General features: G+C 53.6%; 1 protein-coding gene across 7 annotated transcripts in view; it reads left to right on the top strand.

Annotated features, from left to right (window-relative positions):
• Positions 1–27,246, top strand: part of LINGO1 (leucine rich repeat and Ig domain containing 1) — a 208,870-nt gene that overhangs the window by 35,462 nt on the left and 146,162 nt on the right. The window contains exon 3 of one of the 7 annotated variants that reach the window (XM_054451639.2): positions 6,338–6,455. The exons of 4 other annotated variants lie outside the window; for them this stretch is intronic. The gene's annotated coding sequence lies outside the window, so the exon portion shown is untranslated. Of the gene's footprint in view, positions 1–1,056; positions 1,072–6,337; positions 6,456–24,149; positions 24,166–27,246 lie in introns of those variants that run through there. 2 more of the 7 variants (XM_054451646.2, XM_063652802.1) reach the window with 2 other exon arrangements.

Raw genomic sequence — 27,246 nt, 5'->3', positions numbered from 1 at the left:
CCATGGCCTTCTGAGTTCTGCTCTCTCCTGCCGGCTGTGTGCCTTTGGCAAGGGTGGGGAAGGTGCTGGCTGGAAGCCAGTTCCTCCTTCTCTGCTATGCAAACCAACTCTTCCTTTTGGGACCTCCTGGAGACCCCGGCCTGCCAGTCCCCCACCTCAGACCACCCAAAGGAGGGTCCTGACAGATTGTCTCTCAGCATGCCTCAGTTTACCTGTCCCAGGCTTGGGCAGCTGCCTCCTCCCCAGCTCCCTTGCCTCGGGGATGAGTGGGGTGGGGGCAGCACCGTCCTCCCTGGCCAGCCCTCCCAGCTTCCTAGCGTCTCCGTGCCAAACCTGGAGGAAAGGCGAGGCAAAGTCAGTCTCCGCCCAGGAACATAAATGAACACCACTGAGGTGCAAACGGAGAAAGGCTTCCTGTATCCCACCTCCCACTCCCGGCTGGAGTGGGTCCAGCACAGAGGAAAAAAAGCACTGGCTCCTGAGTCAGGCGAGCCTGGATTTGGGTCTAGCTTCCCTGCTTTCTGACTCTGGGACTCCAGGCAACTCCCACAATCTCTCCAGCTTCTTCCTCTATAAGAGATGGGATTTGTTTTAGCAGCAGCAGCAGCAGCAGCATCTCACAGTTTTGAGATACAGTCTCATCCATCCACACAGCTGTCCTAGAAGTTGGGACCTGGGATTATCCCCATTAAACGGACGAAGAAACCAGGCTTAGAGAGGTGAAGCCTGCTTCTCTCTGCTTCCTTGTAGCTGCTTCATGAAAAGGGCCCTGGTTATAGATGGTCCTCCATGAACATCAGCACCCCTGCTCCCTTTCCTGAACGGAAGAGGTGCTAAGGCCCTACCAAGGTAGGGGCAGTAGACCTTGGGAGCAGGGACTCTGATCCTTCTCACCTCTCCTGTCTGGCTTGGAGACAGCGTGCCCTTTCATTCACTCCTTCATTCACCCGCTCATCAAGTGTTGATGAAACACCTACAAAGCACCGTATCCCCAGCAGCTCGAACGTTATGCACACTGCTCCTCCCCTCAGGTAGCTTCCCGTCTTGAGGGATCAACAGCACGGCAAACAGGTAATTTGGGTAACCTCAGACTGTGCTGAGCTTGGGAGGGAAACGACAGGGCCGTGGAATAGGGAGTGGCTGGGGCGGGATGAGCGGCTCCGATGGGCATCCAGGCAGGCCTCTCTGAAGAGGTGACTTTGAGGCTGAAGGGGCTAAATGTCAAGGCAAAGGCTGGGAGGTGGGAAGTAGCTGGCTGTGTCTGGAGACCAGGAGGAAGACAGTGTGGCTGGTGGGTGGGGAGTGAGGGAGAGAGCGGGGACAGGGGTGGGAAACAGAGCCTTAGCCGCCCTGCTAAAGAGCAGAGGGGTGCTCTGGAGGGGATTAAGCCAGTGAGTGACACAGCCCGATTTGTGCTTTCCAAATTCCTTTCTGGCCTCTGGGTGGAGAGAATGGATTAGAGGCCGTGGCAGGGAGAGTGGGGACCCTTGAGGGGAGGTGGGTCAGGGACCCAGGAGAGAGGTGGAGTCGTGGCCACAGGATGTGGTTGCAGATGGTGAAGAGTGGGTGGCTGGGGGAGGGGTTGGAGAGTGGCCATGGCGTAGGAAGGCCGAGAGTCCTGGTCGGGGCGGGGTCAATTTGGCCCAAGTGGCACCGTTTTCTGAGATGGGGAATATGGCGCAGGTGGAGGTGCAGGCATCCTGGTTTGGACTTGCCGGGTTTGAGGAGCCAGTAAGCCATGCAAGTGGAGCATCAGGCCTTCGGTCAGCATCGGGGACCTTCTCACTTCTGGTGCAAGGTCAAAGGCTTTGCCCTAATATGTGGGTCATCTCATTGCCAGCCCATTTTTCAGATGAGGACACTGAGGGGCTCACCTCAGTCCTTAGACTGCACGTGGCCTTCTTTCAGATCCCTGGCCTGGAGCGGAGAAAGCAAGACCCTGAGTGGTGCCTGATAGGAAGGTGGCAGGAAAACTCGGGGAGTGGGAGCCTAGAGCCACCTCCTGCTGATGCACATGTGTATGCGGGCACGTGTGTGTGTGTGTTTGTACGCGTGCGCACACTTGAGCATCGTGTGGAGCCCATTAACAAACAGAGAAATAAATTAACAAGTATTCAACCCACCAAATGTTCCTTCTGTTCTGTATAATAGAGCACGGGAACATAATTTTCCCCTGGAGCAAATTGCTACAGCTGAACCTGCTCCTCGTTTTCCTCCAAAAACTGCTTAAAATTCTGGAACGCTTGTTGATTTCGGGTCCTTTCCCTTTCTGGCTCCTGTCCCCAACCCCCAGGCTGCTTCCCTCCGCCTTCCCGCCTTCCCGTGCGGGGCCTCTGAGGAGCCAGATTGTCACAGCTCCAGGGCTACCATTTTGCAGATGGGAGGAACCTGGGAGGCGGCAGCTCCGGCCGGGGGCCCTGAGGGCAAGAGAGGCTTTCGGTGTGTGGAGCATGAATGAAATGTCCAGGACTGGCAGAAAACACCGGCAGCTCCCCACTGGGCCTGCCACAGACCACTGTGTGACCTTGGGCAAGTCACTACCCCCTCTGAGCTTCAGTTTCTGCCTGGCAAACACGGGGCTGATCACACCTGCCATCTCCATGTGAACACGCCTGGTGGTGTACGGAGTGCGGAGTGTGATGTAGATGTGAGCTGCTTCCTTCTGAGGCACCACGTGCGGCGACTGGGGGGCCTCCCACCCCCAAGCCTTCTAAGGAGCCTTTAGATTCAAGGACTCTTGGCCTGCTTCTAAAATCCTCTAGGGCACTTCTAATTTTCTTAAAGCAAATTAATTTTAATCCACTTTAATTAAACATGTCTTATGAAAATGTATATTTATTTATAGAGCTTCTCACTGCATTCCTGATCATTGCTGCCATTCAGAGCCCAGCTCAGATCCCCACTTCCAAGCAGCCTCCTTAGGCGTGGGTGCTGGGTGAGAGGGAGGCTTTTGCACATTGATTCCTGGCTGGCTCCAGCCTGGCTGAGTTACCTTTGCTGGAGGCAGAAGAGGAAAACTGGAATCCAGTGCTCAGGAGCCAGAAATTCCAGCCCCCTACCCATGCCTTCAGGAAACCAGCTGGACTTTATGCAAGTTGAAAAGTTCCATCAATCTGGGGATTGCCCCTGTGCTCCTCAGCAGAGAAATTAAATCCCAAAGAAATCACTGAGGATTTGTGGGCTGGCTGAAGGATGGGCCTTGGCCAGGTCTGCGGTGTCCAAGGTACAATCAGCCCAGGCTTGTCTTCTCTGCTATGACAGCCCAAAACCTCATCTCCTTCAGGAAGCTCTGCTTGACTTCTTCATGTATCTTAGTCCATGCGGGCTGTGACAATAGCATACCAAGACTCGGGGGTTTGAACCACACAAGCGCAGTTCTGGAGGCTGGAAGTCTGAGATCAGGGTGCCAGCATAGTCAGGGTCAGAGGGAGGCTCTCTTCCTGGCTTGCCTATGGCCACCTTCTTGCTGTGTCCTCACATGGTGGGGGTGGGGGGAGGAGAGCAAGTGTTACGTGGTGCCTCTTCTTATAAGGACACTAATCTTAGATTGGGGCTCCATCCTTGTGACCTCATTTAACCTTAATTACCTCCTTACTCCAAATACAGTCTCACTGGGGGTTGGGACCTGGATGTATAAATTTGCCAGGACAGACTTTAGTCCATAATGCCACCCCTGCACTCCTGTCCCCTGGCTATATTGCATCCACACAGGCTGGCATTGTGTTGCAAACTATTTGGTTTAATATTCCCCAAGGTCTCCTCCCAGCACGGGCCTGGGCATACTAGACACTCCATAATGACACTGTAGCTTGAGCTGCTTCCCAGATAAGGCTACACTTGGGGGCATTTCCAAGTGTATGATAGGTGGGCCCTGTACCCCAGCCTCTCCCCATGCCTAGGCTGCGTGTTGGCCATCTGAGTGGGGAGCCTTCAGACCCACACGCCTGCCATGTTCTCCCTTTCAGTGGCCCACCATTGTCCATGGAGAGAAGCTCAACTCCCCTGGCCTGCTCTCCAAGGCCCTCACATACTTCCTGCCCAGCCCACTGGCCTCAGTTCTTGTACCCTCCCCTGTGTCAAGAGCACATTCTACTATTTTGTTCCTGGTGTTCATACCTGCCATTCCACCTGCCAGCTGCAAAGCTGTCTCTTCGAGCCAGTGAACTCCTACTTATCCTGTAAAGCCCTCCTTAGCATGGCTGTCCCCAGCCCCCTGGGCTGAGTTGATCTCTCCCTCCTCTGAGCTTCTGTGGCACTCTGGGCTTCCCTGTCACTGTGCGTAAGACCCTGGATGGTCCTTATCGGGGGCGGTGTCTGGCTCACCACTGGGTTCCAGTATCCTCCTGGTGCCTGGCTCCATGCTAGCCTACAGGGTGAATGGATGGGTGAATAGTTATTGAGCACCTGCTACTCCAGGCGCTGTTTTAGGATCTGGGAGGCTGTCATCATGGAGCTTGCTTTCCAGTAGGGCTGGGGTCCACAACCCCTGGGGACCGGCCCTGTTAGGAACTGGGCCACACAGCAGGAGATGAGCAGCAGTGAGCGAGGGAAGCTTCATCTGTCCTTACAGCCACTCCCCATAGCTTGCATTACGGCCTGAACTCTGCCCCCATAAGATCAGTAGAGCCTTTAGATTTACATAGGAGCGAGAACCCTATTGTGAACTGCGCATGTGAGGGATCTAGGTTGCACTCTCCTTATGAGAATCTAATGCCTGATGATCTGTGACTGTCTCCCATCATCCCCAGATGGGACCGTCTAGTTGCAGGAAAACAAGCTCAAGGCTCCCATTGTTTCTACATTATGGTGACTTGCATAATTATTTCATTATATATGACAATGTAATAATAATAGAAATCAAGTGCACAATAAATGTAATGCACTTGAATCATCCCAAAACCATCTCCCCAACCCTGGGCTGTGGAAAAACTGTCTTCCACGAAACTGGTCCCTGGTGCCAAAAAGTTTGGCGACTGCTGTAGTAGGGGAGACAGATATTAAACAAGATAAATAAGCAAAATATGTACTGTGTTAGGTAGTGATCATGTCAAGGAGAAACAAATACAAGGAGAAGTGGGGAAAGGAAGTGTCAGCAGTGGGGGTGCCTCCCTGAGAAGGAGACTTTTAGGTAAAGTGGGGTGTTGAGGTCAGGGAGCCACATGGAAGCCTGGGGAGACCATTCAAAGCAGAGGAAACAGGGGCATCCAGGTGGGCGTGTGCCTGGCCTGTGTGAGGAGCAGCCAGAGGAGAAGGAGGAGGCCAGAATGGGTGGAGAAGGCGGTGGGGGTGAGTGGTAAGAGAGGGAAAGAATTGTTGTCAAGGAGCAGATGGGTCCAGAACTTGGAGATCACTCTCAGGGCTTTGGCTTTTGCTCTGAGTGAGACTGGAGTCACCGCGGGGTTTTAGCAAAGGAGTGACATGCTGCGACTTGAGTTTTAAGGATTCCTCTGGCTGCTATGTGGAGGACACTGTGGGAGGCAGGACAGAAGTAGGAAGCCCTAGGGAGAGGCTGTTGCAATAATCCCGGAGGGAGATGGTGGCTTGATCTGTGGTGGTGGCCGTGGAGTGGTGAGAAGTGGTTGATTCTGGATAGGTTTTGAAAGTTCAACAAACAGGCTTTGCTGATGGCGGATCTGCTGCAGGATGAGAGAAAGAATTGGCCCCACAGTTTTTGCCTTGGGCAGCTGGAAAGATGGGGGTAACCTATCTGATCTGAGAGAGGAAGTCAGCAAAATCATCTGGGGTGAAATGATGCACTCAGCTGTAGTCATGTGAAGTTTGATGTGCCCGTTAGTTGTCTGGGATGCAGTGTTGAGCAGGTAACTGTGGCAGGCAAGACAGTGGCTTTCAATGATAACCAGGCCTGCATCCCTGGAACCTATGAAATCTACCTTACATGGAAAATGTCTTTGCAGAGTGGTGGTTAAGTATCTTGAGCTGGGGAGATGATTCTGGATCACCTGGGTGGGCCGTGAATGCAATCACTAGTGTCCATATAGGAGGGAGGCAGAGGGAGATTTGACTGTAAGGGAGGAGAAGGCCATGTGACCACAGAGGCAGATGGGAGTGATGTGGCCACAAGCCAAGGGATGACCGTGGTCACCAAAAGCTGGAAGAGGCCAGGAACGGATATGCCCCTGGAGTCTATGGCAGGAGCCAGTCCCCCCAACACTTTGGTTTTGGCCCAGTGAAACAGATTTTGGACTTCTAGCCTCTAGAATTGTGAAAGAATAAATTTCTTTCCTTCTTTCCTCCCCTCCCCTCCCTCGCTCCCTTACTCCCTCCCTCCCTCCCTTCCTTCATTCCTTCCTTCCTTCCTCTTCTCTTTTGAGACAAGGTCTTGCTCTGCTGCCCAGACAGGGAGTACAGTGGCACAATCATGACTCATGGCAACCTCAACCTCGCTGGCTCAAGTGATCCTCTCACCTCAGCCTCCTCACTAGCTGGGACCACAGGTCTGTGCCACCATACCTGGCTAGTTTGTTTTACTTTTTGGAGAGATGGGGTCTAAGTTTCCTAGGCTGGCCTCAAACTCCTGACCTTAAGAATCCTCCTGCCTCAGGCTCCCAAAGTGCTAGGATTACAGGCATGAGCCACTGAGCCTGGCTGAGAATAAATTTCTGTTTATAAAATTTTTTGTTTTTAAGCCACCAAGTGTGTGGTGATTTGTTACAGCAACACTAGGACACTAATACAGTGACAGGCCTGGAGGAAGAGTGAATGGCGTGCACTCACACTGTGTTCCGAGGCTGTGTGCGTGTGTGTATGTGTGTGTGTGCGCGTGTGTGTATATATCCAAAATCTGTATAAGTCCAAAATCTGTTTCACTGGGCCAAAACCCAGTTGTGTGTGTGTGTGCATATGTGTGTGTGATGTATATATTTGTGTGTGTATATGTGTGTGTGTGTGTGTGTGTGTATGGGAGGGGCAAGTGTGTGCACCTGTGCTGTGGCGTGTGAAGTCAGAAGGCCTACAATGATGGGGTCAGACCCCCCACCATGATAACAACGACAGTAATCAGTAATACCACCACATACCACTGGCTGGTTGACCGCACCATAAATATTTGATCCTCACTATCCCCTGTAATTGAGGCTGGGGCTGGGGAAAGGCTGGGGTGAGCACCTTCCATGTGGCAGGCCCAGCTCCTGGGCTTCCTCCCATAGTGCTGTGTCAGCAATGAGGGTCATCTCTGCAGGGTGGGCCCTGGCACAGGACTGAGATTTGCCTAGATGGTGGGAATGCCCCACCTGGCCAGGCTGGTAGTGGCTCTAAGCAAAGTCTTTAGAGCCAGGCTCTGGGTCCAGCCTGCCTGACTTTGAATCCTGCTTTTCCACCTAGAAGCTGGGTGGCCTTGGCTATGCCTCAGTGTCGTGTCTGTAAAATGAGTGTATTAGCAGTGCTGACCTCATGGGGTCTAGTGAGGCTTATATTAGTTAAAAGATGTACAACGCTTAGAATGTGTCAGCTCTTAACCCTCTGGCCTTGAGGGCCGAGGCTGTGGTAGAAGGAGCTTTGCAGTCCAAAGATCTGGGTTCAAATCCCAGATTGCCTCAAGCCGGGTGTGGGACCCTGGACAAGAGGCTTGTTTTCTGCTTCATAACACCAGCCCCCTGCACAGCCATGGAGGACGTGGTGGCTGATATGCAAAGGGCCTGTCATATTGGGGCCCCAAAATTGAGGGTTCAGCCAGAGTCAGCTCCCTTCCTTCCTTCCTTCCTTCCTGCTAAAGCCCCGGGACAGGTGACCTGCCCCCCAGACCACCTCCACCGTGAGCAGATTCTGTCTTAAGGCTTGCAGGGCATGAGGGAATCCATGGTGAAAGGGGTGCTGGGAGGGCCCTGGGCATGGCAGGGAGGGTGGCCAGGGCAGTCAGAGTGATGCCTTAATGCACCCAAACAGCTGTGGCGGTGCATTCGTGGTTGTGATGACCTCGGGAACAGCAATGTATTCAGGCCCTGTTAGAATCTGCAGGGAAGACGTGGTAATATTTACAGCCCAAATCTCCGTCCCCATAAAGGGAGGCAGGGGGAGGAGCTGGGAGGGGGAGGGAGGGGCTGGGCTTTTGGATAATGTCATAAACGGAGACTGTCTCCCTGGAAACAGCCATGTTGGTGGCGGCCACAGGCTGACAGATGTGCACGCTGTAATATGGGTCCATGGAGGCGGTGACGAGGACATTGAGAGGGATGGATGGGCTGTAACTCACCAGGCCTGGGGCTCAGAGACATCAGGTTGTGCTAATGAGGGCATGGCGGGGATGCTGACGGAGAAACGAAGGCCTGGAACTGGGTGTGTGTGGGGCAGTGGGGTGCCCGCTGCTGTGTGGGGTTTGGGGAGACCCTCCAGCCTCTGGCTTATGGCCCAGGGCCAACCTCAGAGACAGGCCAAGCTGGCTGGGAGATATTTTCAGACTTAGGAAACTAACTCTTCAGCTATGTTGGGCTGGGTCTAGAGAGGCACAGACAGAGGGAGGAGGGCTGGAGAGCCTCGGCTCAGGCGTAGGAGGCTATATGACAAGGAGCAATGAGTGTGGTATGAAGCAGAGGATGGCCCAGTCACACCTGCTGTGCACAACCCTGTCAAGAGCTGGGTGTGGTGGGCCCACACTACCGGAGCTGCTGGGGCCAAGGCTTTCCCTAAGTTGTCTCATTTCAGAGAGAGGGAGGAGCTGGCCTTCAGCCACCCAGCCAGTTGATGCTCCATTCTGGGCCCCACCTAAGCCCACAGGGACACTAACAGAAGGTGGCAGGCAGGAGGGACCGGGACCTGCAAACTGGGTAGTGGTAGGCTCAGGGGCTGCACTTGCTGTCTAGGAATGTCTAAGGGCCTGGAACCCTTGCCCCAAACTTGGGCCTGCAGTGGGCACCCACTGCTGTAGGGCAGAGCCAGGTTCAGGGAGGGGAATCTCAATTAGAGCTGCAGATGGATGGGCTGCCTTGGGTGGAGGTGAGCTTGCTGTCATCAAGTAGGGGCTTGAAGGCCATGGCCAAGGAGACTGGAGAGGGAGTTCTTGGTGGAGAAAGGGGCGGGTTGGAGGCCTGTCCCTCTAGCCCTGAGGTGCTGTCATCCCCAGTTCCCTGCAATAGGATGACCCATGTCTGAGCATCAGGCCTGTGGCTCTGCCGCCCTCAACATGCATACGCCTCTGAGCCCCAGCCCCAGGCGATGGGAGATGTGGGTTCCAGTCCCAGCCGGGTTCTGACTTGCTGTGTGACTTTAGTTGGAGCTCTTGGCCTCTCCGGGGCAGGATGCAGGAGCACTGAGGCTGTGAAGGTGCAGGGCTGCGGAGAGAGAACACTGGGCACTGAGGCTGGGTGCCGAGTCCAGCTCCTTTTGGGCACTCTTCTCTGTAGGTGGATAGAAATCCAGGCGCACCCACTGATGACCTCGTGACCAGGGTCAGGACCCAGTACAGGGGTCAGGAGGCTTCTTTTCATCTCCTTCTGCTGCATGGCCATCAACCCTGTTAGCCTGCTGCTCTCGTTACTGACATCACCACCCTGGGCCCCAAACTGGGTGGGCTGATGGGCTCTGTGTGGTGGGTGGGCTGAGCCGCTGGGCTCGTGCCCTGCTGGGGATCAGGCACCCGGGATTGTGTGTGTGAGTGTGTGTGTGCACTGTGTGGGCAGCCTTGCTTGATCCCACAGGGCAGCCAGTGGAGTTCCCGTGGGGTTCCCGGTGGGGTTGGAGAGGGCTCCTGTAGGATGCCCAGCTGCCTGTGGTGTCTGGGGGCTGGGAGTGGAATTGGTGGGGGATGCTCCTCGATTCTGAGGCGGAATCTGATCGGAAGGTGCTTGAGGGGAGATGGGCCCTGGGAGAGGTGGGCAGAGGGCTGAGGGCTGTTGGCAGAGTCTGGCTGGGGACCAAGTGGGCATCTGGCAGTCGGGCGAGGCCAGTGCCAGCTGTTTCATGTGAATGAAGACTCCCATTCCCCTGTTCACCTGTGGATCTGAGTTAACTTCCTCCCTGCACACACACCACCCTCTAGGCTGTGCCCCCGCACCTGGGACAGGTGTAGGGCTCACCCATTCTCCCTGTGGAGCGCATCAACAGGCCCGCAGCATCCCTGGAGCCTCCATCCTCAGGAGCTGCGCAGCCAAGGAGGGCAGTGGGTGGGTAGGGGCTCCCCATGTGGAGTCTTGCAACTGCTGCTCCCCTCCAGGAACTCCTGACCCCGTGTCCCCTTTGGAGCCATGGAGGTGTGGGACTGAGGAGGGATATTGTTTGTGAGGACCAGCAGGAGCCTGAGGGGATGTTCTCAGGACTTAAGGGAGAGAGGGGGGCGGCCAGAGACCCCTGAGTAGGTAGGACAGCCAGAGAAGGCTGCTGCCCCTTGGGAGGGTTCCCAGGCTCAGGGCTTTGGAGGAGAAGCTTTGCCCCGGGCGTCTGGGGGCTGGCCGACCCCAGAGTGAGTTTCCAGGGCTGTGAAGTCACAGAGAGGTCATATGCTTAAAATCTTCACTGCCCAGGCCGTGTGACCCCAGGCAAGTGCCTTCGAGCCTGTGTATCAGTGCTGGGCGGCCTTGGTCAGCTTCTGTCTCCAGGGTCGCTTGTGCTGAGAGGTGCCCAGGCTGGAGTCATGCCTGCCTTCCTGTGTGGAGCAGGAGCTGGGGCTGGACTCCAGGGCTGGGAGGGATGGGCTTCCAGGGTGGTAGAGGGGCACAGGAGGCCAGGCACTGTTTGGCCTGCATTGGTTCAAATCTCACCTACTAGCTGTCACCTAACTTCACTGCGACCAGCCTCATCTGTAAAGTCGGGACTCTGCCAACATCAGGGGCTGCTGTGTCAAGGTCAAATGAGTCATTTCACTCAAGCCTGGCACACAGTGGGTGTTCACTCATGCTGGCCACATCGTTCTAACGCTGGAATTGAGATTGCTCAGAGCTCTGGGCAACTTCCTTCCCCCACAGCCTGCTGCAACATGCCAAAGCCTCCCAGGAGTCCCATGGATCTTCAGCAGTCACATGGTCCAGCCTCCCATTGCTCAGATGTGGAGACTGAGGCCTTATAGGATAGGGCTATGGCAGGAACCTGGGCTCTGGGGCCTCCATTTTGGCAGCCTCTTCTCTGGTCTTTCCACAGCCACCTTCTTCTCCCTTCATGAGCCTATTCTCTGTTGCCATGGGGGACACCCGCCTTGGCTCTTGACCAGGTGTCACCCAAGAGCAGATGCCCATAGACCAGGTGAGGCTGAGTGGGTAGTAGGTTGATGGGTGGTAGGAGGGGAGGGAGAGACTGAAGCCCACTCCCCTGGCCCCCCAGTCCCCAGAGCCGAAGCTGGTTCCTGCTAATTAGCGCCTTAACCAACCATGCTAAGGCGCTCCCCCTGAGCCTGCTCCCAGACAGATAATTACAATGATGTTTTTGGCTGCTGGGGGCAGGCAGCTGGAGGTGGGGGGAAAGAGGGCTTTTCTGGCTTTATTACTGTCCACAGGGATTTTCAAACTTACCCACTCTCGCCTCATTTGGAGAAGGAAAAAAAATGTGTTAATGGACCTTTTTCTGCAGCTGAGAAGGACAATTTATGATAGAGGTGACAAATTTCATTTTAATGAGAGGCAGATTCCGCTTTATTTTAAACCATAGACCCCCCACCCCAGCCCCCAGCCGAGTCTGTGGATTTGGGGCGTTGACAGTGGAAGCCAAGGTGTCAGGGTGGCAGGACCTGGGGAGGCCAACTGCCCAGGGAGCAGTCAGAATTCCCACCCTCAGAGCCGCAGCATCTCCCTGCTCACACGCTGCGCTCCTGCACACTCGGGGATGCTGGAGGCCAGTGCTTGCGCCCTCCACCTACAGATGAGGAAACCGAGGTTACAGGAAGTTAAAAGACTTGCCCCAAATTGCCCTGGAATTTTAAGGGTTGTTGGGTGAAGTTGGAACCCAGGCTGCCTGACACCAAACTCCATGCTCTTAGCACTTCATCTCACTGCCGGACCCTGGTGGGAGACTGTCCACCCAGGTCACTCTCAGGGACAGTGAGAGGAAGCTCAGGTTCGATAAGCCAGGTAGAGTCTACTAGCCCTGGCCAGCCCTGGCCCTGGAGCACCTGTGGCTGCACTGGCTCGGGAGGAGGCCCAAGGTTCCTCTTTCTGTATGGAGGGTACTGCTTGAATGGCATTTGCTGCAGGCCTAGAGGTGGGGTGCACAGTGGAGGTGGGTGTCCCATCTTCCCTGCAGTCTCTAAATCAGAGAGCGGTCCCTCCAATGAGTCTACCAGACCTTGGAACCAGGCTGGAGGGGGATGGCCCAACCTCTGAACGAGGAGAAACTCAGGGCCATTGAGGGCAGGCAGCCTCAGGGCCATTGAGGGCAGGACCAGAGTCAGGAGGGGGAGCAGGTATCCTGTACACAGACATGCGGAGCTGAGCCCAGGCCTGCCCCTTCCCTAGTTGCTGCACCTGTGGAGTTGCCGACAACACCCTGTCAACATGCAGGCAGGGGGTGGCCATGGCTTCGGGAGTTCCCAGAGTCCCATTCCTTCCTGGGCTCCACCCCAGCCTCCTAGCCTAGCTTCCAGGGGTCTCCTCCTCCTCAGGTGTCCCCATGAGCACTGACTTATCTACAGAACTTGGTGGGGGTCTTGGAGGCTGGGACCAGGTTGGAGGCTTCCTTCTCATGATCCGAGAACTTGCCGTGGAGAATCCTAGGACTGGGGATTCAGTGGCTCTCAGACCCTTGGTTTTCTAGGTCAAAAGAGTCTATTGCAGACTCTTGCCCTGACCTGGGATAGTGTGAAGCATGGGGACACTAGACTGTGGGGTCAGTGTCCAGTGGCTCCATATCAATGTGCCGGAGTCAGAGCCCAGCCCTGACCCTTATCACTAGGGACCTTGGGCAAGTCTCATTCCCTCATCTGGAAAATGGGTTAATAATGCCATGTCCTGCTGGAGTTGGGAAAGGTGTGAATGTGATGCTGTAATGATATTGCATGTGTAGTCAGTGCTCAAAAGTGGTTGCAGATATAAAATTCCCAGGATCATGATATCTTAGAATCCCAGACGTTTGGAGGTCCAGTGGGAGGTCGGGAGGAACCTTAAGAGTTGTGGGTTCAACTCTCCCTCGAGAAGGGCTTCTCCTCCCCCAGGTCTGTGATGCTGTCATCCCATCTCTGTTTGACCCCTCCTCTCTCTGACCCACTTTGAGGTGCTGGTGCATGGAGAGGTGTTGTGTCAGAGGTGGAGTTCAGCTTTCTGAGTGATTTGAGCCCCGAGAAGTGTCACAGTCACTACTCAGGGTCCTGAAGATGGGGACCAGCCCACTGCTTCCGCGCCCACTTCCCTGACTGGCCTAGGCAGGAGGCCGGGTAGGCGGTGGGCATCTGGGTGCTCTCTCCGGCCCTGGATGGCAGCCTGCCAGGCCAGGCTGGGAGTTCCCTTCTCCTGTGTCCCTGGCCCTGGCCAGTCTAGGGCTTTGGAAGGGCCTGTTGATCCCTGCTGAAGTGAGGAGGTTGCATTGTGTCCTGAAGGGTCCCTGGATCTGGAGTTGGGCTTGGATTTAAACCCCCTCTTCCTGGAGTGAGGCCTGGGTGACTTTCTTAAGATCTCAGAGCCTCAGTTTCCACATCTTTTTTGGGGTTTTTTTGTTTTTGTTTTTGTTTTTGTTTTTTTTTTGAGACAGAGTCTCGCTTTGTCACCCAGGCTGGAGTGCAATGGCACAATCTGTGCTCACCACAACCTCCACCTCCCAGGTTCAAGTGATTCTCCTGTCTCAGCCTCCCAAGTATCTAGGATTACAGGCATGCACCACCTCGCCTGGCTAATTTTGTATTTAGTAGAGACGGGATTTCTCCATGTTGGTCGGGCTGGTCTCAAACTCCTGATCTCAGGTGATCCACCTGCCTCAGCCTCCCAAAGTGCTGGGATTACAGGCTTGAGCCACTGTGCCCAGCCAGCTGCCACATCTTTAAGTGTTAGCAACAATCCACTCCTCTGGGCAGTGGTGAGGATTCAACCAGATCCAGTCAGTAGAGCCCCACCCAGCGCCTAGTACTTAGTAGGGTCTCTCCTTAGAAAGAATGCATTGGTTTCGGAGCCTGCTGCTCTGGGGTGAGCCTGGGAACACCACAGGGTCCCCCTCTCCAGCCGAGGGCACTAAGGCTTGTTTGCTTCCTGGGACTCAGGCCCCAAGTTATGTCTTTCTATCCCAGGGACCCCCATCTCAGGTGGACCCCGGGAAGAAGAGCTCCCCAGGACAGCATATTTGGCCCCAGGTTCTGGCCCACCATTTACTGCAGTGTTTCTGTGGACAAGTCACGAAACCACACTGAGTCTCGGTTTCTTCACCTGAAAATGGGGCAGATCAGGTCTCAGAATTGCACAGGCTCACATGTGCTGCACACGTAGGACACGGCAGGTCTTTGTGAGGTGCCTGCACCGGGAGAGACTTGCTGATGGCTGCTCTTTCAGGTCGTCCCTCCCAGACTCCTTTTCCAGGGAATGCCTCTCTGCCCATGGGGTGGGGTTGGGGCACGAGGTGAGTAGATAAACAGCCGTCCAGCACTGTTGAGTGGGGGCCCTGTCCCCCAGGGGTGGGTGGGGGCTGAGGTGCTTGGCTGTCTTCCCCAAGCCTCTCTCCATGGCAGTCCTCCTGCCTCCATCATTGCCTCCAGCTGGCTACAACATTGCCCAGCCCAACCTGGGGTATGGCTGGATATGGGGAGAGTCAGACCCTGATAGCTCCTCCCATGGGAACGTGCCTTCTCACTCCCTGGCTGACGCTGACCACTCCATCAGCCATCAGATCTGCCAGAGCACGTCCCAGGGTGTGCGAGCGGGAGGCAAGAAAGGGCCCAGTCACAGGGGAGGCTGGTGGGGGACCTTGGCGGGACTTGAAGATAATTACTGTGGGTAGGTAGGAGAAGGCGGGTGGCCCTGCCAGAGGTGGGGATGGGACGAGTGGGGTTTTCTTCCTCTCTTTGAGCTCCTGGCAAATTTCTGCTCATCTAAGCCTCAGCCTTGGCACAGCTCTGCTGGAGGCCTTTGCTGCCTTGAGGCAGCCAATGGGGGCTTCCCACCCTGGGCCCCACCCTGTCATTGATAGCCTCTTCTTTGGCTCTGTGGCCCTGAGCCTGGCCTGGTGCTGGCTGCGGCCAGGGTCTGGAGCAGAGAGGCCAGAGACTCAGGTAAGGGTTGCACACCAGGGCCCATAAATTGTCCCTGACAGCAGTGGAAGCCATTGAAGGGTCCTGGGCAGTGGAGGCTGGGATGACAGCAGGGTTCTATGGAGGGGACAGGGCAGAAGGCCCTGCAGTGATGGGGCTGCAGTGGGCTGAGAGAAACCCCAGGCAGGGGGACCTGTGGCCACACCCCTGCTGCCCCACAAGGCTGCAGTGCCTCATCTGCCCTGAGTGGGGGATGAATCCAGGGTGTAGATTACCCTGGCGAGTGGGCATCGATTTCCATTAAAGGGCTGGGTCGTGAATTTTTCTCTCCTGCTGTCCTCTGACAGGCCCAGGGCTTGGCTGCCGAGCGGGGTGGGGAGCAAAGGAAGGGAAGAGAGACAGAGCCAGGGGGTAGGGACAGAGTGGGGGTAGAGACACTCATGAGCCTCTCTCCCCCATATATTCCTTTCCTCCCTCCTCCAAGTCCAGACACGCAGGTCTCTGTCACTGTCCCAGCCTGCCCCCCAGTGTCCCTGTGAGTAAACCAGGGCTCCCCTCTTACAGACTTGGTTCTCTTCCTTCGTGGCGGTCCTCACAATATATATTTATTGCTTTATTTGCTTAATGTGAGGACAGAGGCTGCGGCCGGCCGCCTTTTTTGTAGTCTTGTCCCCAGTGCCTGGGACAGAGGAGGCACTCGAAAAATATTTGTTCCATGAAAAATAGAAAGAAAAGTTCAGGAGGCCTCTGGCGGGGGCAGACTCCCACCTTCAGGAGGCACCAATCAGGGAGGAGGAAGCTGAGGGCCTCCTGTCTGCCCAGGGGACCCTCCATCTGGCCCTTTTATGGGAAGGGAGGGGAGGGGCCCAGGTGTTCCCTGGAAACCCCGCAGGGGTGGAGGCAGGGGCTGCTGGGAGGCTGGGGTCCTGGTAGGTGAGTGTACACAGGACAGTGAACATTTGCAGGTTAGGGCAGGAAAGCAGGTGTTTAGGAGCCTGGGGTGGCCCCACAGAGGGGAGGGGAGGCCACTGTGTTGCTTTGTCACAAACCCACCGTCTTCTGTCCTTCCCGGGGCCGTTTGCTACTCCTCTGGAGCAACCTCTTCCAACAATTTTTGTGGATTGTTTGAGTGTTTACTTCCCTACTTCTAAATAACTGGCTTATTTGCTGCTTTTTGGTTTTCCTTTTTCAGGCATCAACTATTGACTTTTACTATATAGGCTGAGGATTTAGCTTCCACCCCACTCACCCACATTTTTGATTGGCTGAGCTATGTAATGTACTCTGATTACTTTTCCTTTCTTGACAACTCGGTTTTCCCCGGAGTTAATGACTGTCTTTTTACGGGGGTGGAGAGAGACTTTTTGAAAATCACTAATTCGGTTCCCAAGTTTCCCCAGTTGAGTACAACTCCTGTCAACATAATACATGAAAGCCTGTACCAATGTTATCTTCTTGAAGAAATTCTCTCCCTGAGCGTCTGAGCTGCTCTGATTTGGCTTATTTTGACATCCTCTGTGTAGCAGACATGCAGGACTCCATCTCCATGACCCTGGGGATTCCTCTCACCACTCTTGCATTGGCCCTCTTGCTCCCTAGACCCCACGTCTTCCTCTTGGTTTACACTCCCGTTTTGTGAAGCACACCCTCTAATAGCTTCCAGAAGAGTTGCCTGGGAGGTACATTTTTGAGACCTTGCATATCTGAAAACTTCTTCATTCTTTCCTGAATCCTGACAGTCTGACTGGGTGTAGAATTCCAGATGGAGATCTTTTTTCCTCCAGAATTTTAAAGGTGCCCCTCTCTCTAAAGTCATTGCTTACAGTGCTGGTGTTAAGAAATCATAGTTGCTCTGACATTTGATTCTTTGCAAGCTACTGGGAATTTTTATTTCTGGAAGCTTCTAGAACCTTCTCTTGCTCCCCGTGTTCTGATAATTCACTGTGTGCTCTGTCTTGATGAGGGTCAAATTGGAAATCCATGTTTTTTGCTCTGGAAAAGTTTTTGAATTCCTCCTTTCATGTTTCATAACCTCTGTGTTTTTCTCTTCTCATTTTCTGGAACCCCAGTTAACCAGACGTTGTGCTTCCTGGAGGGAACTCTGGCTCCCTTATCTTTTCCCTCCTTTATCACTTTTTAAAAAAATCTTTCTTCTCCTCTTTCTAGGAAATCTCAATTTTATCAATCTGTCCTTCCAATGGATTTTTAAAAGAATTCTGCTTTATCAATATTACATTTCAAAGATTCTTTTTTATTTGGTGAATATTCTTGTATTGGTCCATTCTCACACTGCTATGAAGAAATGTCTGAGACTGGGTAATTTATAAAGGAAAGAGGTTTAATTGACTCACAGTTCTGCATTGCTGGGAAGGGCTCAGGAAACTTACAATCATGGCAGAAGTCAGCCTTCTTCGCAAGGCAGCAGGACAGAGTGAGTGCAAGCAGGGGAAATGCCACATGCTTATAAAACCATCAGATCTCATGAGAACTCACTCACTACACGAGAATGAAGGGGGAGCCATCCTCATGACCCAATTACCTCTACCTGGTCCTGCCTTTGACACGTGGGGATTATGGGGATTACAATTCGAGGTGAGATTTTGGTGGGAACACAGAGCCAAATCATATCAATTCTCTTTAAAATATATTGCAATCAGTTCTTATTCATGGATACCGTATTTTGGGGTTTTTTGTGGAAAATAAGGATAGTTTTTTTTTTTAAGTTTCCTTCTGTCTGCATTGCCTGTTTCTTTTCTTTTCTCTCTCTCTTTTTTTTTTTTTTTTTTTTTTGAGACAGGGTCTCCTTCTGTCACCCAGGCTAGAGTGCAGTGGTGCAGTCATGGCTCGTTGTAGCCTCTATCTCCCAAGCTGAGGCAATCCTCCTGCCTCAGCCTCTGGAGTAGCTGGGACTACAGGTGCACACCACCATGCCTGGCTGACCCAACCACTTGTTTTTCTCACATTGCACTTTTGTTTCTGTTTGCTTCCCTGTTTGGGACTCTGTCTTTCATATTAGAGATTCCCTCAGTTAATTCCCTTAGCAAACATTTATTGAGTACCACCTGTGTGCCAGCTCCATTCTCTAGCCCTGAACAAATGGTCAGAAGTCCCTGAGCTGGTGGAGCTGACATCCAAATGCTTGACGATGCTCTGTGGGTTGTTCCTATTTAGAAGTGGGGTGCTAAAGGGTGGTGTCCCTTGTGCAGGGGTGGGCCTGTCAACCATGGCTGCCCTGTGGCTGATCTTCCTGGGCCAGTTCACGGGGAAGCCCCGATGGCAGCGTCTCCTAGAAGAACTCTAATTCTCCTGGAGCGAGTGGGAGAGGAAGGCTGGGATCTGGACCTGAAATTCAGTATACAAACTCAACTACTTCTTCGGTTTTCAGTATGGGTCCCCACTCTCCACCCAGGCTGGGTGGGCTGCGTGCCTTCCAGGCCAGAGACCCTCAGTTTGATCCTCTCCACTGGAAAAAACTCACTACCAGTCTTCCCTGGGCAGAGGTAGAGAAGGAGCTCCTTGGGATCTGTCTGCTTCTTATACAGACTTCCAAGCAGTCTTTCATTCCTGTGTCCAGGGGTGCCTGATGCCACCACCAGTTCCCAAGCCTGGATTCTACCAGTTAATAGGAGAGGGGCTTAGGACTCTGCTTTCACAATTCTGTTTTTTGTTTTTTGTTTTTTTTTTTTTGAGACACAGTCTCGCTCCGTTGCCCAGGCTGGAGTGCAGTGGCACGATCTCGGCTCATTGCAGCCTTGACCTCCTGGGTTCAAGTGATTCTCATGCCTCAGCCTTCAGAGTAACTGGGATTACAAGTGTGCACTGCCGCGGCTGGCTAATTTTTGTATTTTTAGTAGAGACGGGGTTTCACCATGTTGGCCAGGCTGGTCTCCAACTCTTGACCTCAAGTGATCTGCACGCCTTGGCCTCCCAAAGTGCTGGGATTATAGGCATGAGCCACCACGCCAGGCCTGCTTTCCCAGTTCTGCCAAACAAATCACCATTCATCCATCTGCTCTCCAACTTTCAAAACCCTGTTGCTGTTTCCTCTTCTTTCATTCTTGGTCCTTGTGGATTTATGCACAGAAAAGATTCTTCACTGTTGTGATGGGGTTTTGGAAGGAAGTGGAGGTAAATGCAATGCATGCCTTCAATCTGCCGTGGTTCATCTGCACCTTTCCTGCTGGTGGATATCCACAGCATTCCCCTTTTTCATTCTTACAAACATGGCTGCCGTGAGCATTGTGGACATCCCCCTTGTGCATGTGGGAGACTCTTGGAGTGGAACTGCTCTGTGGTAGGATACATGTATCTTCAGCTTCACAAGATAAGGTCAAATCGTTCTCCCCAATGCGTGCAGCACTTTCCATGGCCAACAGCAATGTATGATAAGTTGGTGTTGCTCCAACGATGCTTGGCACTCTCTGGCTTTTTAGCTGTCCACCAACTTAATGAGTGAAGGATTGTGGCATTTCTCGGAACTCTGCTGAGCTTCGGCAAGGCTTGTCATGTGTTTATTGGCCCTTCAGCGCTCCTCTTCTGCCAGTTGCCTGTTCCTATTCTTTGCCTTTTAAAAAAAGTGGGTGATTTGTCTTTTTCTTATTGATTTGCAGAATTCTTTATATAGCCTAGAAACAGTTTTTTTTGTCAGCTATATATGCTGCAGGTATATTCTTCTGGTCCGTCTGTGGCTTGTCTTTTCCCGTTGTAATGTCTTTTGTTGAATGGATGATTTAAATGGTAACAAAGTCAAATTTCTCACCTTTATGGCTTATGCTTTTTATTACTTGTTGGGGATGAGCATTTTTAAGACTCTTGATGTATATTGCTAAATTATCACTGAGAAAAGTTGTCCTAATTTGCCCTTGGAAGGGGCAGAGAGATGACAGGCATCCCAGGTGCACATATGGTAGGCATGAACGCAGACGGAGTGGGCATCAGGAGTGGGATAATTAATGAACAACTCAAATGCGTACAGTGCACAAGGCTTCAAAGTGCTATGGGGAAAATGTGTTACTTGATCCTTGACACCCTCCTAAAAGGCCCCTTTCTTTGTTCTTCTTTGGACAACTGAGGCTTCCCACCATAGTCACAGGTGACTGATTCAAGCTTAGCTCCAGCCGAGGTGTCTGGGCTGGGAGTTGAGGAGGCTCGGGGGAGGGTGGTTAATTAGTGTCCAGGGGAAGGGGGGAGGAGCAGCCACCTTTTCCCACGGCAGGAGCCCTGTGTTTTTGCTGGCAATGGGGTGTTTGTGCCGCCTGGGGAAGTGGGAGGGGCTTTGGGATCACAGAGCCCTGGGTGCTGCCTCTTAACAGCTCCGGACCCTCAGGCAGGCTCTGGACCTCTCTGAGCCTGTCTCCTCCTGGATAGAAAGGGAATGATGCAGATGCAGCCCTCGAGGAGCTGGAGGGCCGAGTTAGATAATGCAGGTAAGAGTTCCTGAAGCCAGAAAGGTGCTCCCAGGTGGAAGATCTGTTCCCTGAGGAGAGCTATGGGGGAAGGGTGGGCACCCGGGAGAACGACAGAGCAGTGGGCTGCCTGGGGAGACACTCGAGGGTCAGTCAGTGGGGGGTGGGCAAAGCCTGCAGGGGTGGTAGAGGGGGATCCGGTGCCCTTCATTTCCTTGTAAAAGGCCCTTTTTGAGAAACTGACCTTGGTCCAGTGACTGGGGAGAGGGGGATGGGTGAGGGCTGGGGGAGGTGCTGGGTCCCCAGAGTCGGGGGGCCATCCCTATCCCCAGCCTCTTCTCACTTGTATCCCTGTCCCTCCTCCTCTCCAGACCCCAGGCTGGCCTTCTACCTCCGGGCATACCCAGGCCTGAGGGGTTAATTTTGAGGCGCCTGAGCGAGCCTGGCGTGGCAGTATGTAAATCCATACACTTTCATAAACTGCTTAATTAGGCGAATGTTAATGAGACGTTAATTACTGTTGTGCCCGCCGATCCCACAGAAACGGGGATTATGTTTCTCTTCAAACATCCCGTCTTAATTATAACTTGTGCTTAATTCTGCATCTTCCACCAGCCGGGCGAGGGTGGGGTGGGTAGCTCCCTTTCTCGGCAGTTCTCTGATGGCTCCTCATTTTTGGTCTTCCATTTGTTCCTCAGACATCTGGTAAGCACCTACTATGTGCCAGGCACAGTCCTGGAGCTGGTGCTGGGGTGACAGAGGGCAATCAGCCCCAGTCCCTTAGGGAGCTCCCTGCCCTGTAAGGAGGTGGGTTTGTAAGTATGTATTGCAGCGAAGGCCCTGGGGCAGGGAAGAGGTGTGGGAGGCTGCTTGGCAGGCACGAGTAGTCCCAAAGGGGAAGTGGTTTGTCTCTTCGGGTGGTAGGTCAGGGAAGGCTTCATGGAGGAGGTGATCTGTGGACTGAGTGTTGAAAATGGAAAAGTATTCACCGGATAGATAGGAGGCTGAGAGTTTGGGTGGAGGGTGGTCCTGCTTGGCCAAAGACCTGGTGTTCAAAGCCTCAACCCCTGTGTGCTTCCCTGTCTAATCCAGATCTCTTAGCCTTGAAGCCCAGGAGTTTAGGGGCCTCCTCAGAGAGCCTTGGCTCTGCCCAGGGCCACCAAGTGGCCTTGGGCAGGTATCTGCTCCTCTCAGGACCTCACACCATCTTACTCTGAGGGCCTGGCTAGGAATTGATTTGGGTCTTTGGTCTCAATCCAGGGAAGAAGGTGGTCAGGATAGGCTTCCTGGAGGAGGCTTCTCCACGGCCTGCTCCTCTGGAGCTATGAGACTCTGTATTTTGCTCTTGCATTTGAGTCTCTGAGCATAACACACACATGTGCTTGGTATGTGCCATGGCCCCACCCTCCAGGCCTGACCACCATAACCAGGAACCTAAAAGACTGGCCTGCACACACTGTCCTCATGCCACAGCTTCTACCCACCCCTCGGTCCACTGTGCCTTCACCCAGCAAGGACTGCTTAATGCTGCCTCTGCTTCTCCTTGTTCTCTTTCACCCTCAAGTACCAGGAAGCCTCAGGCTGTTCTGGCCGCAGCCAAACCTGCCAGGGTGAATTAAGGGCCGAATCATCAAACTCTAGGTCTCAAAAGACCCAAGAGGTCATAAAGCTCCATTTTAGAGATGGGAGACATGGGGCCAGAAAGGGTCAGGGCCTGTCGTGGAGTTGCACATCACATCCAGGCCTCACTCCATCACTCATGTCCACTCCACAGATGGGAATACTGAGGCTCAAAGAGGCTATATGCCAGGGATGGAGGCTCCAGGGGCTGGGCATGTGACAGGGCCTCAATGAGCTCCTTTGGGTCATCTCTTCTGATGCCATTCCCCTGGAGAGGGGACCTTTGCAAAGAGGCTACAGACACCTAGTGAGGGGACTCCACTCCATGTCCCTGAAGCTGAGAAGCTGCCTTGGCTCCCCAGCCCTTGGGGCCCTTCTTCTGCAACTCCTGTCGGAATCTCTCCTTTGAGCACTTAGTTATGGTGGGAGATGATTTACCTGGAATGTCCTGTACCTGACTTGGACCAGATTAATGGCATTTGTAGTCTACACATCTTAACTCAAAGGAGCACAATCACGGAGAAAAAAGCCCTTTAGCCCATTACGTGTATTTGAACAATTACAACTCAGCCCTTTAAACTGGTTGTTATGTCCCCAAATATGAAAATAAAGAATGTCTGTCCCGACTCCTGCGCCATCAGCAAGACTGTAAGGACAGCCTTTGGTTGCAGTGGTCCTGTGCCTGTGGACTGGGCTGCTGTGGCCTTGTTCCTCACAATTTGCATTGTGTTCACAATTTGGTGGTGGGTCCATGTATTGCCCCACCCAATGCACTGGAGCAAATTTTTGGTTTAATAAAAAGGTGTGAATTAAAAATGGATACTTGGGCCAAACTCAGTGGCTCACGCCTGTAATCCCAGCACTTTGGGAGGCAGGTGGATCACTTGAGCTCAGCAGTTCGAGACCAGCCTGGGCAGCATGGCAAAACCCCATCTCTACTAAAAATACAAAAAAAAAAAAATTAGCCGGACATGGTGGCATGCACCTGTAGTCTCAGCTCCTTGGGAGGCTGAGGTGAAAGAATCACCTGATCCTGGGAGGCAAATGTTGCAGCGAGCTGAGGTCATGCCACTGCACTCCAGCCTGGGTGACACAGTGAGACCCTGTCTCAAAAAATAAAAATAAAAATAAAAATAAAAATAAAGATACTTATTAACAATCACACAAAATGAAGCTTTTTAGCAAATTTCTGTGGTTTCTGTTTCTGGCCATATTCCCAGTTCGGGCCCAGTGGTGAGTCCTATTACCCTCACCTCCTTTCCCAGCAGCCAGGATGTACTCACTTATTCCTCCTCCTGTGTCCCAATTCCTCCAGCCCCAGGCAGGACACAGGGGGAGATTTAGATATTTGGAACCTCAGAACTGGAGGCTGGCTCCCAATGAGTGGCTAGCCTATGGGTCTCAAACTCAGATGCCCCGGGGGCCAGGCAAAGGGGCTGGAAATGAGCAAAGTAGGTTGATAAGGACTGTGGATAACTGGAGGGCCACCCATCAGCCCCAGCAGATTGCTACCATGTGGAAATAAATGCAGGCCCTGTGTGGCCAGATTCAACTTTTCCAAGAGAAACCAGAAATCCAGATTTCTATGTAATTTGCAAAAGTTGGCAACTGATTCTAATCTTTTAAAAGACCACTGAGCAGGCCAAACAAAACATTCTACTGCTCAGTTCGTAACCCCTGTTGCTGGTTCAGCCCCTGCATTTGCAGACAGGGACTGAAGCCTGGTGGGGCTGGGGGATGGGACCCTGGACACCCTTAGTGGCTGGGCTCACTCCAGAGGCCCCCTGGTCTCCCACCTCCTTGAGCCTCTCCATATTCAGCCTGGGCTGTTAGATGTTCCCCTCCCCTCCCTACCCCAACCCCGGCAGGCACCCCGCTACCTTCACCACGGAGGAGAGAGTCATCAGGTGTGTGGAACGACAACCAGAAACACGGCTGCTGCAGGGAAACAGGCATGAGTCACTGCCGCGCTGTCTTTTAAGGAGGAAAAAGAAGCCGCCTCCTTAGAATCGTCACCCAGGCCCACTCTGAGAGGCGGTGAGTGGAGCTCTGAGACCTGGCAGTTTATTTCCAGGCCACATCCCCTCCCTCCGGGGTGGGCCCTGGCTGGCACCAGGTGAGCAGTAGTGCCCTGGTTATGGGTGTGGCTCAGATGCCAGGCTCCCCACGGCCGTGGCCAGGGCAGAGCGCTCAGCATGTTTGTTCAGTTCTGACTTTAAAAAATAACACAGGGACTCTTTTATTAAAACGGCTGTATTACCAATCAACACGTTTTAATAGGACACTCAATGAGAGCAAGATTTACAGAGAGGTAGATGCCCCCATGTAAACTGGCACCTTTCTCCCCAGTCGCCAGCTCCAGTGTGTCACTGTCTAATGTGGTCTCCTTTCTCAGCTGGGCATGAGATGAATACTTCTTTCAGCTCCCCTGCACCTCTGAAGTTAGGGGAAGGGGCATCGAGGTGAAGGTGACACTTGCTGAGCACCTGTGGTGTGCTGGGCACTGGTCCTGGTGCTTCGATATACAACCTCACTTACTGTTGACAGCCACCTTGTGAGGTCGGTGTAATTGGCTCCATTTTTTTCAGGTGGGGAAACTGAGAGACACTTGCCCACAGCTTGCTGCCTCAGGCCCACTTAGACTGAGTTGGCTCTGGCAGTTGGGGAGTTAGCAGGCCTTGCGGGCCCCTGGCCTCCCTCCCAGCTGCCCTCCAGCCTTCAATCTGGGCAGGACTTTCCAGTTTGAAGTTTCCTCCATGCCAGTTCACTCTCAGGCCCAAGGGTGCTGGGGGCCACAGGGGGCTTGTAACCTCAAGCCAGAGGCCAGTGAAGGAAGGGGAAGCTATGTGCAAGGTAGTGTGTGGGTGTGTGTGTGCGTGTGCGTGGGTGGCTGCACACACATGGGCATTTAATCTACATAGGTCACATGCCCATCCCCTGGGTGCCTGCTACTTACTTGCCTGCCCTGCTGTTAAGTGCTTTCCAGGTCTTCAGAGAAAGCCCTGATTTTACTCCTTACTCAGGGAGGGTGGGATGGTTTGGTCTCAGGTGCTCTCTCTGTTAGGGGCCTGGTGGGCTCCCTATGGGCTGAGTGGAGGGGACCCCACTCTGGAACACCTCAGACAGGCCCAGGCTGAAGTGGGGATAGCACTGGGGAGATTCGGGACCTCACCCAACTATTTTCCTCCCCCACTTCTGGCCACCCCCTCATTGACAATGGTGATCCTCTCATTGCCATAGTTCTTCCTCTGCGCCAAGCATGGTGTGAGGGGCTTTTCATAGACGGTGGCCCCATCTGATCCTCCCAAGACCCCCATATAGGAGGCAGTCTCATCATTTTTCAGATGAGGAAACTGAGGCACAGAGAGGGTAAGCAGCTTGCCAACGTCACAGAGTAAATGGGAAAGCAGGGATTTGAGCCCAGGCGTCTCACTCCAGAGAATGTGCTCATCAAGAATACGAGGCTTGGCTGTCCTCCTGGCCCAAACTCAAGCCTCGCCTCCTCCACGAAGCACACCCTGACTGCCCCTGCTGGCTCTGAACTGCCCCAGGTACAGCTGTCTCTCTCTTGCAGGGTGGCTGTCTTGGCCATTCTCCTCTCAGAGCTTGCAGATGGGCCACAGGGTAGAGGAAATACCCAGGAGAGGTCAAGTGAGTTGGCTTTGGAAGCTGGAAAGGAAATGGAGGCCTGCAGATGGGGAGTGCCCGCCTCGGGGTGCACAGTCAGTGAGGGGTGAAGCCGGACTCCCAACCTCCAGTCCAGCGCTCTTTCTTCCGTACCTACTTGTTGCATTGATTTTATTTCAGAGACAGGCCCAGATGCACGGTAGGGGAGAGACCAGAGGGGAGCCTGGCTAAGACCCCTTTTCCTTTCCTTTGCCTCTAACCCTCAAACCATGCAGGCTTGCACATCTTCAACCTCCCTCCCATCCTTCACCTTCCCACCATTAAAACAAAAATTGGGAGGCGAGGGAGGGGCGAGCCGTTGACTTAAATGTTTAAATTAGCCTCACTTTGCTGAAAGCCGGGTGTCAGGATAAATCCATTCCTACAGTGTCATATATCTTTTCCTGAGTGGGAAGTTGGTGAATAAATGAGTGTTCTTCATATATTATTATGGCCTGACACAGCCGAGGCAGGGAAAGGCGGCCCACGGTGATTAACGAGCAGGTCCGGGCTAATGAGCCGGAGGTTGGGCTCCTTATTGGGGGGGCCTATGCCTGGCACCTGGGCCAGGGCTGGGGACTGAGCCCCTGTTCTGGGGCATTCCAGCCAGCCCTTGCTTAAGCTAGGAGGCCTATGGTGCCTTGCCTTCTCCTCCTCCTCTTCCATCTGTCCCTTAGGACAATTCCCTGCCCCTGCTGGCTCTCTTTGCCCTGTCCCCGCACCCTGTCTCCTCTTATCTGGGGACTTGAAGTGACATCTTTCTGGCTCACGGTCCATGGAGGGAATAGAACCCTGCAAGGAAAATACCATGAGACCCTGACATCTACGTGGTATTAATATTTTTAGATTAAAAGACACCTTGACTTGGTCTTCACAGTATCCCCATCAACCAATGAAGGAACTGAGGCAGGAAAATGGAAAGGAATCCCTGTGAGCCTGTGGGGGCCCAGCCTCCACCTCTGTGGTGCTCCCACAGCCACCTCAGTATTTCTGCGGCTGAGTGGACCCCCCCCCGCCATATGATGCTGGAGTCAACCCTTGTGCATGGTCAGTGCCTCACAAGCCCAGCCTTGGCCACTCTTGTTCTGGGGGCTCAGATACTCTGTCCTGTCAGACCAGAGCCTGGGCCCCTTCGGCAGACTGCCCAAGAAAACCCGTCTCAAAGATATCAAAGTCTCAATTGTCAAACCAAGATGATCCCTGAGGAGCCGGAGAGGCCTCCTAGAGGAGGTGGCCCTTGAATCAGGGACACCGACACTGGTGGGGAGGGGAAGGCAGGGTGGCTTGGCCAAGGAGCGGGGCAGTAGGGCCTCCAGCATCTAACCTTGCCCAAGGACTGTGGGATCCTTCCCAGGTTTGGGCTTCATTTCCCGTTGCCCCTCTCCCTCTCCCAGACTGTAGGGGCTGAAGGTATGGGTGGGGAAACCTGCACAGCAGAGGTGGGGGCCCCTC

This window comes from Pongo pygmaeus, chromosome 16 (assembly GCF_028885625.2).
Source record: "Pongo pygmaeus isolate AG05252 chromosome 16, NHGRI_mPonPyg2-v2.0_pri, whole genome shotgun sequence".
In the NCBI taxonomy this organism is placed as follows: domain Eukaryota; kingdom Metazoa; phylum Chordata; class Mammalia; order Primates; family Hominidae; genus Pongo; species Pongo pygmaeus.
This window is presented reverse-complemented; position numbering and strand designations above follow the sequence as displayed.